The 15600-nt window shown below is 41.7% G+C and overlaps 2 non-coding genes and 1 pseudogene across 2 annotated transcripts; 2 read left to right on the top strand and 1 right to left on the bottom strand.

The window, feature by feature from the left end:
- The window catches only part of LOC132490467 (elongation factor 1-alpha 1-like), a 90368-nt pseudogene that overhangs the window by 32627 nt on the left and 42141 nt on the right, over positions 1-15600 (top strand).
- Positions 414-486, bottom strand: TRNAF-GAA (transfer RNA phenylalanine (anticodon GAA)). The gene has a single exon. It is a non-coding gene; the product is annotated as a tRNA-Phe (tRNA).
- TRNAA-UGC (transfer RNA alanine (anticodon UGC)) lies at positions 1201-1272 on the top strand. Its single transcript has one exon. It is a non-coding gene; the product is annotated as a tRNA-Ala (tRNA).

Genomic DNA, 15600 nt, shown 5'->3' with positions numbered 1-15600 from the left:
CATATAATAATTGCGGTGGGAATTCTGGTGAGATCAGTAAGGGCAGTCTTTTTTTTTTTTAATTATAAGAATGAATTTTACTATTCATTTTTATCTTGCACATCAAAATTCATCAGGCATTGCAATCGCTGCACACACATGGGAGAAGCAATGAATGCCAGACATTTCCTTTGTTCATGTGCCAAACTCATCGGACATCAATCACAAGACCCAAATTCAAAGATGGGAGTTTCAGGACTTCCCTGGTGGTCCAGTGGTTAAGATTACACTGACAGCTTCCACTGCCGTGTGGCACGGCCAAACAAAACAAAACAAAACAAAAGATTGAAGTTTCAAGGATGCAAATGTAGACCTTTCTGGTAGGGGTTACCAGAATTGTTCCTCCTCATGGATGCTGACTAAAACACTTAACCTGCTGAAACCCGGGATTGAACCAGGGACCTTTAGATCTTCAGTCTAATGCTCTCCCAACTGAGCTATTTCAGCTCCTTAGGGGTGAGCTGCCCTGACACTCATTTTTCAAAACTGAGATTGTTTTCAATCCATTTTTAGAACATTTCAGACTTCGAAAGGGTTGCTGTCTCATTGTCCAATATATTTATCCACCCAAAAAGTTTGGAATGTCTTCCATGTATGGTGCTTGCATCCAATTCCTCGTGGTGTGGGATGGTAGGAGGAGAGAGACAGAAGAGAAATGATGGAGATTCATTGGAAAGCCTCTCAGCTCCTCTGACACAACTCAGAAAATGACAGAAAAATTTTTTTTTAAATTTCTTAGAGTCCCTTATTTTTTCTCTTCTTTTCATTCGTTCTTGAATAATATTCAAAGATTCTGAGAAATGGATTAATTTTTGTTAATGTGGAATCAGTTTTCTGTTTCCTGGTGATAATTTCAAGTGAGCTGGTTTCTTTGTTTTATACGCTTCCATCTGCTCTGTCATAGTCTTTTGGCCCCAGTGAGAAGGTCTTGGAGAAAACTGACCCAGTGGAGAAGAAACTAAGAGCAGGAATGGTAACAATTTGGGTCTAGAATTTACTATTCTTGAGCATAGCCATCCACCAAAAATAGTCTAATTTAAAAATTGTAGAAATAGTGGAGTTAACAGAATAAATTTTCTGACAAAAGGAAATAGCTTTGCCAAAGAATACAGAAAATAGGTATATTTCCTAACATATGGAAAAAAGAGGCAACTGTCACTTGGGGGTGTAGCTCAGTGGTAGAGCCCATGCTTTGCATGTATGAGGCCCCGGGTTCAATCCCCGGCACCTCCATGAGGATTTTATCTTTTTTCTCATCTCCAAGATATTTTATACCCATACCTTCCTTCAGTCCTGCGGAATATGCTCTCCTACTTTTCCACTTTTCACTACTTTTTTTTTTCCCTTGTAAACATGATCGGTGCAACTGCAGAAGGAAGAAACAAGAGAAGATGAAGGGAAAAAAAAGGCTTATTCCACATCCACGAATGTCACCAATTTAAACAGCTTTTTCACCTAGACTACCATTTTACGATACTACTTAAGAGAAGGAAGATCCAAAGTAAGACAGGGAAAAAAATAAAAAGAAAGAAACCTGTGTGCACTTTCTTTAGCCAGAATAACAAATCCTAAAGACACTAGCCATGGGAAAAATTAGGGTGCTGTGAGCAGAATTCCAAGCACCTCTGGAAAAACACTTTGGAATGCAAACTGAATACCTTAGACACATTCATGAACCTTTATTACATACCTGGAATAGAACACATGAATTCGAACAAGGGCTTCTGTTTCTCTAGTAAGAGCCTGGAAAAAGACAAAATAAGGAAAGCTCCACCACCGACATACTTTAATTTTGGAGACAAAGTGTTGTTCATCCCCTGCCATAGAGAACACTTGGCTTTCAGATAAATTCAAGTAATGGAGAGGTCTTGGTTCCTAAATAGTCAACCATCTCTTTGTTTCCTTCCCATCCCTTCCACTGAATTCTCAAAAAGTTGAGAAGCAGATGCTCAGCAGCAAGTGGGTGCTGTGGAGGCAGGAGACGTTCCCTTTCAATAAACCAGACCCCGTGGGCAGTATTTCTGCTCAAAGGTTGTCCTTTGGGGACTGGTGGAATTGACGCTGTTTCCTTTTACAGATGGCTTAAGGGATCTGCAATTTCTGAAGAGATAATCACTTTACCTGGAAGCTGATGGCAGAAAATGAGACTTTTATTGGTCTTCTTCTAAGGAAATTTTAGGACCATAACAATAACCAGTATAAACCAAAAAAGAATGAGATCAGCCTAGGAGCAATCTCATTTCTTTGTTTTTTCACAAATACTAATAATAAACTCCTTAGCTACTAGTCTTTTTTTTTGGCTGTGCCACATGGCATCTTAGTTCCCTGGCCAGGGATCGAAGCCATACCCCCTGCAGTGGAAGCACAGTCTTAACCACTGGACCGCCAGGGAAGTCCCAATATCTACACATCTTAATGCATAAAAACTCTCACTCTCTCTATTATTCAGAGAGCTTCCACTTCTAGTTGCATAAATGTCCAAACTTGAGATTCAGAGATATCAACAGAATTCCAGATTCAGTTTACAATGTGTGTAGGCAGACATCCTCAAGAGGCTATCTTGTAGGCATTTAAAATGTCATATCCAAGCCCAAACTCAACATTTCCCCTTTATTGAAGGTCAGTCTTTTTTATTGGAACCAAAAATTTTAAAATATCTTGGGAAAGGAGCAGGTCCAAAATAAATTTTATTTACCCACCAAAACACTTTTATAGCACATGATATATGCCAGGCACTGCTCTAAGCACTTCACACATAGTCATGCAATCTGTTAACAACCTCATGAAGTACATTCTATTATGGCCCTCATTCTATAGACCAGGAAACTGAGACAGGACCAAGGTGAAGGGATGAGCCCAAAGGTCACACAGCTAGAAGTGATGGCTCCTAGTGAAGTGGTATCAGATGATCGTGGACAGCAGAACCCCTGGTTCCAGTGACCTTGGGCATTCACCACCCGGGGCTTTATGTATCCTCAAACCCACAATTCTCAGAATGTCCCATCAGGGCGGCTTTTTGTATAGATGGTACAGCACGAACATGAGGAGAAGTAGTTTTCACCTACTGGCATATCTTTGTCTCACCTCTGAAAAGAATAAGGGCCCCAGGAGAGAAAGGAGGAGGTACTTTTAGAATCCAAGAGCTGGGACAGATCTTAATGATTAACCTGATTATCAAGGTTACCCAAATTTCTAACCCCGGGGCAAAGCAAAGTAGCTGAGCTAGCCTGGGGCTCCAAGTGTTTTGCTTGGATCTTCTGCCTCAAGCAAGAAAACATCTTTCAAGACTCAAACTCTATGCTGGGGGATGGTGGTGGTGGTGGTGGGATGAACCGGGAGATTGGGATTGACATATATACACTAATATGTATAAAATAGATAACTAATAAGAACGTGCTGTATAAAAAATAAATAAAATAAAATTCAAAAATAAAGAAAAAAAAAGACTCAAATTCTAGCTTAAAAATTCATGAAATATTTTTTTTTAATTTTCCTATCCTTTCTTTAAAATTGAAGTATAGTTGATTTACAGTGTTGTGTTAGTTTCAGGTGTACAGCAAAGTGATTCAGTTATATATATATTCAGTTTTATATATATATATATATATATATATATATATATATATATATATATATATATATATATATATATGCTTTTTCAGATTCCTTTCCCTTATAGGTTATTACAAAATATTGAGTACTGTTCCCTGTGCTATACAGTAGGTCCTTGTCGGTTATCTATTTTATATATAGTGTTGTGCATATGTTAATCCCAAACTCCTAATTTATTCCTCCCCCATTCTAAACCTTCAATGTTTCTCTATTAATGAACTGTTTTAATAAAAATAATTCTTTGAATAAAATTATCAGAACATTGAGGAAAAAAATTTTTTTCTTTCGTTCTCCCTTCTCCCCAGCCTTTCCCTAATTTAACTAACATTTGTAGTATTTTTTTATCTTTATTTTGGTCTTCCCAGCACAGGAAGTGTTTTGAATCTGAGGGGAGCCCTCCCATCGTAGAGCCTCCCCTTCCCCCGACAGGGGCTGAGCTAGCAGGTAGAGTACTCGCTTGCCCAAACTCCCTCCAGCCAGGGCTCTGGCCTGGACTGGTGATCTAGGCTGTGCCAACCTGATACACTTGACAAGACTTGCACTCGGGAACCGAAGGGAAGCAGTGGTCCCTGACAACATATGTTGGCATTGGAACAGCAGTGAGACATCACTTGGGGGTCTTCCCTCTGGGCTTGAAACCTGGTCCTCCAGACATCTCAACATTTCTGTGAGCCCACAGGTATCCAATGAGTAAATTCTTTAGCCAGAGTCTCCTATCACTTGCAACTAAACCCTTGGTAATATTTGTATTTGCAAATACTTATCAAACATCACATGCCAGGAACTGGTCTAAGAGTTTCTCATGTATAGACTCACTTAATCCTCACAGTAACCCCATCACACGGGCACTATGATTATGCCCCTTTTACTGGTGAGGAGACTGAGGCATAGTAAAGAAAGCAATTTGAGGCTAAGTAATTTGCCCCAAATTATTACTTTTTAAAATATTTATGTATATATGTGTGTATGTATTTATTTGTCTGTGCCAGGTCTTATTTGGGGCATATGGGATCTTTGTTGCAGCATGTGGGATCTAGTTCCCTGACCAGGGATCAAAGCCAGACCCCCCGCATTGGGAGCGTGGAGTCTTAACCACTGGACCACCAAGGAAGTCCCTTAAAAAAAAAAAAGTTATTTATTTATTTGGCATTTGCTCCAAATTATAAGCAATGAAGTAGCAAGGCTAGGATTTGAACCAAGCTGTCTGGATCTAAATCTGAGCTCTTAATCACCACACATACTGCTTCTTTACAGGTTTTAAATTTTATTTATTTATTTATTTTACTGATTACATAATAACTGCTCATCATAGAACCACTCAAACACTATAAAGAGTAGAAAAAAGAAAATAAAGCAACAGTACTGCTTATAGTAAACCATTGTCTATAGCTGCACTAGCTATTTAAGTTTAATTAAAATTAAATAAATGAAAGATTTGGTTCCTTGGTCACACTAACCACATTTCACGTGCTCAGTAGCCACATGCATCTCTTGGCTACTGGTTTGGATAGCACAGCATGAATAGAACACGTTTCCATCATCATAGAACGTTCTGATCGGCAGCCCTGAGTAATATGGCCTTTTTTCATAGTTCTCTGGGATAGTGAACAAATACATGTAATTTTAGATAAATGGAGTATTTTCCATGCTGTTTTTATTGTGGGACTCTTTAGTTATTCTCTCTTACCTACGGCTTATTTTCTCTTGCTTTGACCCTTCCCTTCTCTTGTCAGGATAAGCCAGGTGGGTAGGAGCCCTTCCGGGCCTTCCCCTGGGCTCTTACCCTCATGGAAAATTTCATATCACACGTAGAAGGGCTTGTAGTTGGTAAACATTTGCTTTTTTTTCATTAATAAAACATCGTGGAAATACTTCTGAGTTAGCCAATCCAGTTCTTACTTATTCTTGTTAGAATTCCACGGTTCAAAAAAAAAAAAAAGAATTCCACGGTTCAGATATTACGATATTTTGGGTACATTCAGCCTCTTTCCCAGGAGTAGGTTGATTAGATTGAAAGGCATGTTTATGTTTAATTTTCATAGATATTACCAGATTCTAGCCCAAAGGTGAGACTGATCCCCATGTTCTCCTGCAATGAGTGAGTATATTCTGCCTTCTCCCTTCCCCTTCTATCTCACTGCCCCCAGACACTCCACATCTTCGTCCAGCATTAGGTGCTGTCACACATCTAGATTTTTCCAGAATTATGATTGAAAAGTGGTGTCTCTCTACAGTGGCAAAGCGACCCTGGTGAGAGCAGGTGCCCAAGGTAAAAGAAATAAAAGATTGCAAACAATGTTAGTTTGCTTTTATCCATCACCACATGTAGGCCATTCTAACAATGTCAGTGATAACATACTCCACCCCTCAAAAATCTTTTGTTGCTGTTTGTGGGAATGTAAATTGATACAGTCACTATGGAGAACAGTATGGAGGTTTCTCAAAAAACTAAAAATAGAGTTGCCATATGATCCAGCAATCCCACTCCTGGGCATATATCTGGAGAAAACTCTAATTAGAAAATATACATGCAACCCTATGTTCATAGCAGCACTATTTACAATAGCCAACACCTGGAAGCAGCCTGAATGTCTATTGACAGATGAATGGATAAAGATGTGGTACATATATACAATGGGATACTACTCAGCCATAAAAAAAGAATGAAATAATGCCATTTGCAGCAGCATGAATGGAACTAGAGATTATCATACTAAGTGAAGTAAGTCAGAAGGAGAAAGACAAATGCCATATGATATCACTTATTTGTGGAATGTAAAATATGACACAAATGACCATATCTATGAAACAGAAACAGAAACAGACTCACAGACATAGAGAAGAGACTTGTGGTTGCCAAAGGGGAGGGGGTGAGGGAGGGTGGATTGGGAGCTTGGGATTAGCAGATGCAAACTATTATATATGGAATGGATAAATAACAAGGTCCTACTGTATAGTACAGGAAACTATATTCAATATCCTATGATAAACCATAATGGGAAAGAATATGAAAAAGAATATATATATGTATAACTGAGTCACTTTGCTGTACAGCAGAAATTAACACAACATTGTAAATCAACTATACGTCAGTAAAATAAATTTTTAAAAAATCTTTTTTTGGCTTACATTCTAAGCTATTGCTGTGGGTACTGTTGAGTTTTAAAAATATGTGTAAGCTTCGAGTCCCAGCTATACAACTGGCCTCAAACGCACGCAAATTCAGCCACACATATTTGTTTAAAAGTGAATTATAATGTTTTTCAATAATTCTAGCTCATTTCAGGTGTGGCTTGTGTCTCCAGTCCCTATGGTACCACACACTCGTGTTTACACTGGAGATTCATAATAAACCAGGAGAGTTGGATGTAATTTTTCTGTTTGGAGATTAAAGTACACAACAACTTTTTCAAATAGAATCAGCCTTGAATCACGTATTCTGAAGCGTCAAGCTTTAACATTGTTCCTTGAAGGTCAGTGCACAGAAACTGTGGAGAAAACCAGGAATAATACAACAACTGCAAAAAAGTAAGGAAATAGGCAATTCCATGGAAAACAGAGTCAAATTTTGAAGAAGAACTCCAGGAAACATGACAAAAGGTGCTGGTCTTCTATTGCCAGAAGAAATCAAAAGGACAGTCTTTGAACACCTGGATAGTTTTCACCAGGAACAAGACATTCATTCTAAAGCAATGGATCAAATAATTTCAATGTTCACTATTTAGTCATTTTCTCTAAATTCAGTGTAAGAGGAAAATCTTCAGGGATTTTACTAAATGCAACAGAAATTTATGATGAATCTTCTGGTGAAAACATTCCAGTGGAACTGTTTGAGCTACAGAGACATATGAAGACTGCTGAGAACAATCCTGAAGAAACAAAGATGTGGAAAATGCTGCATTTCTGACATTCATTATAAATTGAGGTTTTTATGAATCGGTCAAATTTATCTTTATGTTTAAGACCTTTTTTTGAGAACTAGGTGCCTCTCTTTTTATTTATTTATTTATTTGGTCACGCTGGGTCTCTTAGTTGAGGCAGGCAGGCTCCTTAGGTGCTGGAGGTGGGCTCCTTAGTTGTGGCATGTGGGATCTACTTCTGTGAGCAGGGATCGAACCTGGGCCCCCTGCATTGGGAGCATGGAGTCTTACCCACTGCGCCACCAGGGAAGTGGGTAAAAGTCCGTTTAAGACTTTTCTTAATGATTTGAATAACTTACTTCGAGTGAAAGAAAACTTTCAGAATTAAAATGAATAAAAACTGTCTTCGGGCTTCCCTGGTGGCGCAGTGGTTGAGAATCTGCCTGCTAATGCAGGGGACACGGGTTCGTGCCCTGGTCTGGGAGGATCCCACATGCCACGGAGCAACTAGGCCCGTGAGCCACAACTACTGAGCCTGTGCATCTAGAGCCTGTGCTCCGCAACAAGAGGCCGCGATAGTGAGAGGCCCACACACCGCGGTGGCCCCCACTTGCCACAACTAGAGAAAGCCCTTGCACAGAAACGAAGACCCAACACAGCAAAAATAAATAAATTAATTAATAAACTCCTACCCCCAACATCTTCTTAAACAAACAAACAAACAAACAAACAAACAAAAAACCTGTCTTCCATGAACTGTTAGTGAAGAGATAGGTAGGCAAATCTGGCTATGCTGTTGAACATGAATATGCAAATTTGGACCAAATCATTGACATTTGCAAAAGTTAAGGCTCATACACAAGAACTATAATGCTATTTCATCACTGATATGGCATAGGTAAGTTTTTCTTTTTCAAAAATTGCATTTATATAATTTAAAAATGTTAATCATCTTTTATCTGTTGTAATACTTATTTAAAAATTTATTTACTGACATAATTATGCACATGCAATTCAATAATAGAAACATTTACTGTCTTCATTTCCCTTCTGATCATTGTTATCATCAGTTTCATTTCATAGTTATTACTGAAAATCCTTTCGCAGTAGAGAGGAGGGTAGGCTGTTATAAAATGATTCAAAAGATACAAAATATTTTCAAACAGCTAGAATCGGCCTTGAATAATATCCTGATACACTGAGTTCCTTGAAGTTTGGTGCACAGAAATTGTGAAGCCATTGGGCACTTGGCGTGATTAGCGCAAGAATGACAACAGACATCATTCAGGAGAGGCACGACCACAAAAGGAGCCATAACTGATTGAATGAGCCATTTGCAGCTTCACTGCACCACCTCAGGTCCTTGGATCCTCATGGCTTATCTTTGAAATAAGCCCCTTTCTTTCACATGTATTTCTCTGACTGCAGAGAAGCTGAGCAGTTTTTCATGTTTATTGGACAACTGACAACCTTCTTCTATAAATTCCTCATCTGTATCCTCTCTGGGATGGTGAGACTCAAGCTGTTTGCGTCTGGGACCCCTTTGAGAATATGATGAAGCTTCTTACGCATCCTTTTCTGAGAAAAATACACACGTGTTAACTTGTGCAGACCTCCGCACCCAACTTCAGGGCGCTCAGAAACCTCCTCTTCCTCATTTTACAGATATAGAAATTCAGGCCCACGACCTCAGACTAATTTGCAGCAAGTTCCATGCCCTGTGAGGCTCAGTTTTCTCATCTGCAGAATGGGAACACTCCCACTTAACCTCACAGGATTAATGTAAGAATCGAATGAGTTAATGTCTAAACATACTAGTCTAGAAATTCCAAAATTACTGCAAGGGTTGACCTTATTTTTATTTTTTCCCCCTCAGAGCCCCCCCCCCCCGGTATAAATTAGTTCCAATGTTTAAAAATTGAGCATTCTCACACTTTAATAACCTGCAGCCCATGCTCCATCTCAGAAAACTGGAAGCTCCAGCAATACTGTCCCGTGCTAGGGAGGGGCTGGACTGGAGAAGCAGCATGCCTTTGTTAACAAGGCAACAGCACGGGCTGCAGGTTATCCTCTGAAAGCGGGGAGGCCTCACTCACTCACTTCACCTGCCAGGCCAGGTGGGCCCTTGGGCTGGGGAGTCCTGCCCTGGGCATTTACTATTCCTCTGCACATGCCTCAGGTCAGGTCAAATTAGTCACATAAAGGTGATAAGGCTTGATACTGATTGAGGTGACGCTATCTTTGTCTGGGAGATTTGCATTCTAATGGGATTTAAGGGAAAGACTGTCCTAATCCTACCACTCCCTGACAGCGAAAAATCCCAGTAATTATGTAAGAACTTTTTTGCACTCTTGGCCAGGGACTAATGGTAGAATTGTGTTGCTTTTGCCTCCAAACTATTTCGTATTCAGTCTGTTTCTCTCCATCACCACTTTTTTTTTTTTTTTTTTTTTTTTTTTTTTTTTTTTGAGGTACGGGGCCTCTCACCGCTGTGGCCTCTCCCTGCCGCGGAGCACAGGCTCTGGACGCGCAGGCCCAGCGGCCATGGCTCACGGGCCCAGCCGCTCCGCGGCATGTGGGAACCTCCCAGACCGGGGCATGAACCTGCGTCCCCTGCATGGGCAGGCGGATTCTTAACCACTGTGCCACCAGGGAGGCCCCCAAACTGCAATTCTTACGACCCTAAAAAAACTCTTGTTTGCAGCCTTCTGTGGGTTTTTTTTTTTTTTTTTTTTTGGTCGACAAGGACTAGCATAGCACCTGGCCCATAGTCCAGCTCTCAGTAAACACAGGCTGTGTTATCACTACAGATGAGGACACTAATTCAGAGAAATCGGTGGCTTATTCTAAGTCATCTAGTGAATAGATGGGAAATCCTTGGCTCAGAGGATGGGCTTACCCCTTCTCACAGCAGCCCTGTCCCTGTGGATCCCAGCTCACTGTCCGTAGCTCAGTTTGGGCACTGGGATTCCAGGACCTGTCCCCAAGTCCTTGTCAATAGCAGCTTCAGGGGACTTGCTGGTGGGCTCTCTGTCTGTGCTGTGATGCTGGATTAAAGAGCTCTAGTCCCCACCTTTAGGGACAAGAATCCACAGGTAGCTGTTGATTTTCATACCAAAAAAAATAAAAATAAAAAAGCCAAAAGATACTGATTTTCATACCAAATGCCAAAATTGGGAGGTAGGGCTCTAGTTCTCACAGGTCCTACTTTCTTTGGATTGTGGGCCAAAGGCTGTCCTTGAAGTCACCAAACGCTGAGGGAACCAGAGTGAAACTTGCATTCAGCCAGGAGATGGATGACCCAAATTCCATTACATTCAGCAGATTCCTGTGTTCATGATCTGGTCCCTGGGATCTTTCCTCTTTTCCCATCTGTAGAACGGTCATATTCACACTGAGTAGATATTTGGCCTTTTAGGAGTGAAAGCTTTAATGAAAAGATTGCATATGGGGTTTTAGGAACAATCCACAAACTTTGTGGAGAAGCAAGAACGTAGATGATTGTGGGATCATTGTTGAGGACTTTCTGATGCAAATCCTAAAATTCTGAAGCCCCAAAATGGGATGATCTGCTTGTTTCAACACAGAGCTGATCTGAGAGGTATTTGTGGGCCTTTTGAAGGATGTGATGATTTCAATCATTCTGTAAAGACTGGGTAGAATTCTGGTGGGGCTGAAGACCCATGTCCAATTATCTACTATTTCTAGAGCAGTGGTTCTCAAAGTATGGCCTTTGGACCATCAGTATCAGCATCACCTGGGAACTTCCTGAGATGCAAATTTACCCCAGAACTATTTAATCAGCAACTCTGGAGTTCAGACCCAGCAATCTGCGTTTTAACAAAACTTCCAGGTGATTTTGATGCAGCTCAAGTTTGAGAACTACTGTTCTTGAGTATAAATAACTGCAAATCTGAACAAGCCTCTAAGAACACTGGAACCCAGGGCGGTAAGGAGTGTGCTGGAAACGGGGTGGGAGGCAGAGGGAAGAGGTGAAGGACTGGCAGCTTGGTGTGTAAATCTGTAAGTAGGTACTGTGGGAGTCCCCAGGAAAGGAGAAGCAGGCATGACTTTCTTGATATAAAAGAAGCCATTTTGGGATCTAAGCCTGGCCACAGTGCTTGCCCTTGAACAGGTCTCAATAATTAATGATCTTAAGGGAACAAAAGAACAAAGAAACGAAGGACTGTTATCAGGCAAGAGAGTAACAATAGCAAAGATAAGAAATCAGGTATAAAGGATCCCAGTTCTACTTCAATGGTAAAGATTTGTCTGAAGCTCAACCACCAGATCTACTGGAACCTAAGGGATGATGATGACATTTTCTGACCCTCGTGACTTCAATCAGCTAAAGCTTAGACTGTGTTGACCTCTGCCCCAGTTCTATGCTGAATTCTCCTCTGCCTTCATGGATATGCATACACCACCCAAGCCCCTCATGAATATGCCTGTACCCTTACCTTAAAACTTCCCCATGTTTGTTGTTTGGGGGAGAAACTGCTTTGGGAAAAATCCCAGGTGTTCTCCTTATTTGCTGCAGTTAGTAAATCCTTCCTTCTCCTGATCTTTGGCTTGGTTGTGTCTTTTGGCTCAACACCCACCAAGAGGCAAACCCAGTTTTTGGGTAATAAATCTACAGATTATAGCATTTCTCCAAGTATAATTATCCAGTCTGAACTGGGAGTCAGCCTGTTACCAAATACAAGTCCATGTGCCCAATGCACAGTGAGGCCAAACAAACCAAAATGTCAGAGTTTGGAGCAGAAAAAGGTTTATTGCAGGGCCATGTGAAGAGAATGTGTGGCTCACGCCCCCCCAAACCCTGAACTCCCTGAAGGGTTTCAGCAAAGAATTTTGAGGACCAGGTGAGGGAGGGGGGATCATAGGGTGTGTGATCAACTCCTGCATAATTCTCTGATTGGCTGATTTTGAGGTAACAGGGCGGTGTCACAGGGGTTAACATTATCAATCCTTAGGTGCCAGTAGGTCGGGGGGCTCTGTGCTCATGATCATCAAGAAATTAATTTCTTCCTCTTGGTGGCGGTTTTTAGGATCTGAAAAACTCAGGAAATATAACAAATACTATTATCTGGGTACTTCAGAGAAGAGCTACAACAGAGGATATGCGGGGAGGGGTCTGTCCAAGGAAAGCCCCACAGTGTCCTGCTTGGTTACAAACCTTGTTCCACCTGTACTGGAGCACATTTATGCTTAAATGTTATCACAGTTTGAAATTTCTCATGACTCAGTTGGTTCCCAAAGCTACCCGTGTTCCATCTGGCCCTCCTCCTTTCCAGAGGTGAACAGATAGCTGTCTGTGATTGGTTTTCAAGAACCTCCTACAGAGAGATATGAGCCTCCTCTTTTTCCTTCCTCATGTGCATGCAGATTATCTTTTAAAAAGGATGATTCAGATTCCCAGCATTTGGCCTCCTCCCCTCACCTCTGCTTCCCCACACTGTAACCTGCATGCTAAACAGAGCCCAAAGGGAACACATTAAAAGCATGGGAAAGTGATGCCATAAAGGCAAGCAGGAGTCCCAACCAATCTCATCTTGCATGTAATTGACACATTATACAATCTTAATAAAAAATTGCAGACATCTAATTGCCTTTATGGCCAAACACGATGAGTCCAGACCCCTGAGACCCTTCAATATATTCCAAAGCCATAATGCCTAAATCTAGGACTGCAATATAACTCAGTAGTGGTAGAATATAATCAGAAAAAAAATCAGCTTCTGACATAGAGAGCTGTTAGGAGAGAGGAGCCTGTCTTAATCTGTAGGAAAGAAGTTGAATTACTTGGCTGGGAATCTCTGCAGAATCACATCTTGGGCTGTTGGTGCTCTGAAGGCTGCTTACTGGGAAGAACTTTGACTCTCCTTGAGCATTTCTGTCTGGAGGAGGGAGCCAGCTTGGCCCGTGTGCAGAGCAGCTGCAAGTGTCAGGAGACAATGTCCCCAGAAGTAACACTCAACCAATGACAGATGGGGAATCAGTAGATAAATACACATCTTGTCCTCACTGCTTGGTTGGGACAGCTCTGAGGAGGGTCCTGCTCTACCCCCCAGGACACCTCAGTCGAAGTGAGCTCCATTTGTTATGGAATCGGGTCCCACTGCTTGCACCTTACAAAATCAATACTCACAGATGATGGTAGAGAGGAAAGTTGCCTTTAATCAGAAAGCCAGTACTCTGGGGAGATGGTGGACACAGGGTCCCCCAAAACCACCTCTGAAGATTCTGCTCAGCCATGAAAGCTTCTAAAGGTAAACAGGGATGTAATCTCAGTTACTCATTGAGATAGAGGGTCAGAGTCATCACTAATCCCCACTGTGTGCAGGCTTGTGGTCTTTCTTCAGATACTATCTTCTTCACACAGTTTGTTCATGAGTTTACTGAAGGGGAAGCTGGGGAAGAGATCAGGTCATCTGTTAGTTACTTATTCTTCATTTCGACTTCTTTGTTCTACAGAAAGAACCAACAAGTTAGGCAAAGTACTGTGTGGTCAAAAGATTTGAAAGGTGTGCTTCAGCCAGAGATGAGTAGATCATGGGGGTGCCTGGCTTAAGGTTAGCGTCAAGAGAAAAGGGGCCTCCTGCAGAGAACCTTTTCCTGCAAAGTGGTCTTTCCTGCCAAAAGCTGCTTACAAATCCCCACTTCTCAGAACATCAATTCATTTCCATGGGATCATGGGTTAAGGTCCATCTTCTATAACTTCTTCATGATGACACAAGGTACCATGTTCTTAGAGTGGAAGATGTCGACATGGGTCTGTAGCATCTTTTTGCTGACAGTTGTAGTTGCCCATTTTCATACATGGGCAGAACAAACTGCAATTAGTTGGATGCCCACAAAGATAAGGATTATTATGAGCAATAGTGTTAATCCCACTCTCCTAAGGCCAGTTCTTGGAATTGTACTAGCCATACATTCAATACTGCTCAAGATGGAGCAGCTTATGTCATGGCTGCAGTCTGTTCATCATGCAGTTAGCTTTTTCCCTCTGGTGGCAGTTACAGTATCTGTAAGACAACTCAGGAATATTCATCAGTCACTGAGTCTGTGACTCCATTGTCCTAATCATTAGCTGCTTGAGCCTGCTCTTTGTGACTCAGAGTGGCCTGGGAGACTTCAGCTCTTCTATAAACATGGAGGGGCCTTTTCACTTGCGGGTGTGGGCACGGGTTCTGCTCGGTTTCACAGTTACATACCATGGGAGCTGGCTTCATCACACACCCTCTGTCACATTGTTCTCTTCCCAGGCCACCTTTTTTACATCTTTGCTGGAGTTTTCTCAAATCAGCTCTCAAACGACTGATCCTTAAAACCTTGTCTTGGGCTCTGCTCCTGGGGGAGGCCAGATGAAAAATACTTTAGGGGGGATGCCCAATAAGGGAAAGGGACAGCTTTAATTCTTAACAGCAGAAAGCGAGCCGTTACATTCAGGTAAATGGTATTAATGAGTTCAGTCATCCATTTGTTACCACACATTAATTAGGTACCTACTGTCTACCTGAAGCCAAGGGTAGATCTAGAGAGGTTGGGGCATGATTGTAAGAGGCCTGGGATACCAAACTAATGTATTTGAACCTTCTTGTATCAAGAGGAGGGAGCTATTGAAGAGTTTTGAACAAGGGGGTGATAGAGTCAGAGCTGGACAATGGGAAGCTTAATCTGGCTCCATAGTGTGAACTGGAGTTTAAGACTGGGCTAAGGAAGCACATTACAAAACTGCTGGAATATTTTTAGTGCATGTGTGATGAGGAAACCTGGCCTCTATGCACCAGCACTGAACTGAATCTCGGAGACAAAGTTCTGGGTAAAGCAGAAAAGAATTGCTTTGACAGGCAAAGTGGGCCACAGCAGGCTAAGGCCCTCAAAACTCTGTGTCCCAACCTGGGGTGGGGGTGGGGGTTGTGAGGAGTCTTATAGTCAATGGGCAGAGTTGCTGATAGGGATCAGGGTGCGTGCAGGGCCTGCATTCCTTCAATCTAGAGATCATCTGGTGTCAGGTGGTCTCATGATGGGCTTCTGTGGTTCTCAAGGCTATTGAACTGTGACCTTCTCTCTGGAATAAAGAATG

The sequence above is a fragment of the Mesoplodon densirostris genome, chromosome 5 (assembly GCF_025265405.1).
Source record: "Mesoplodon densirostris isolate mMesDen1 chromosome 5, mMesDen1 primary haplotype, whole genome shotgun sequence".
NCBI lineage: Eukaryota > Metazoa > Chordata > Mammalia > Artiodactyla > Ziphiidae > Mesoplodon > Mesoplodon densirostris.
The sequence above is the reverse complement of the archived record's forward strand: the minus strand, read 5'-3'. Positions and strand labels throughout refer to the sequence as shown.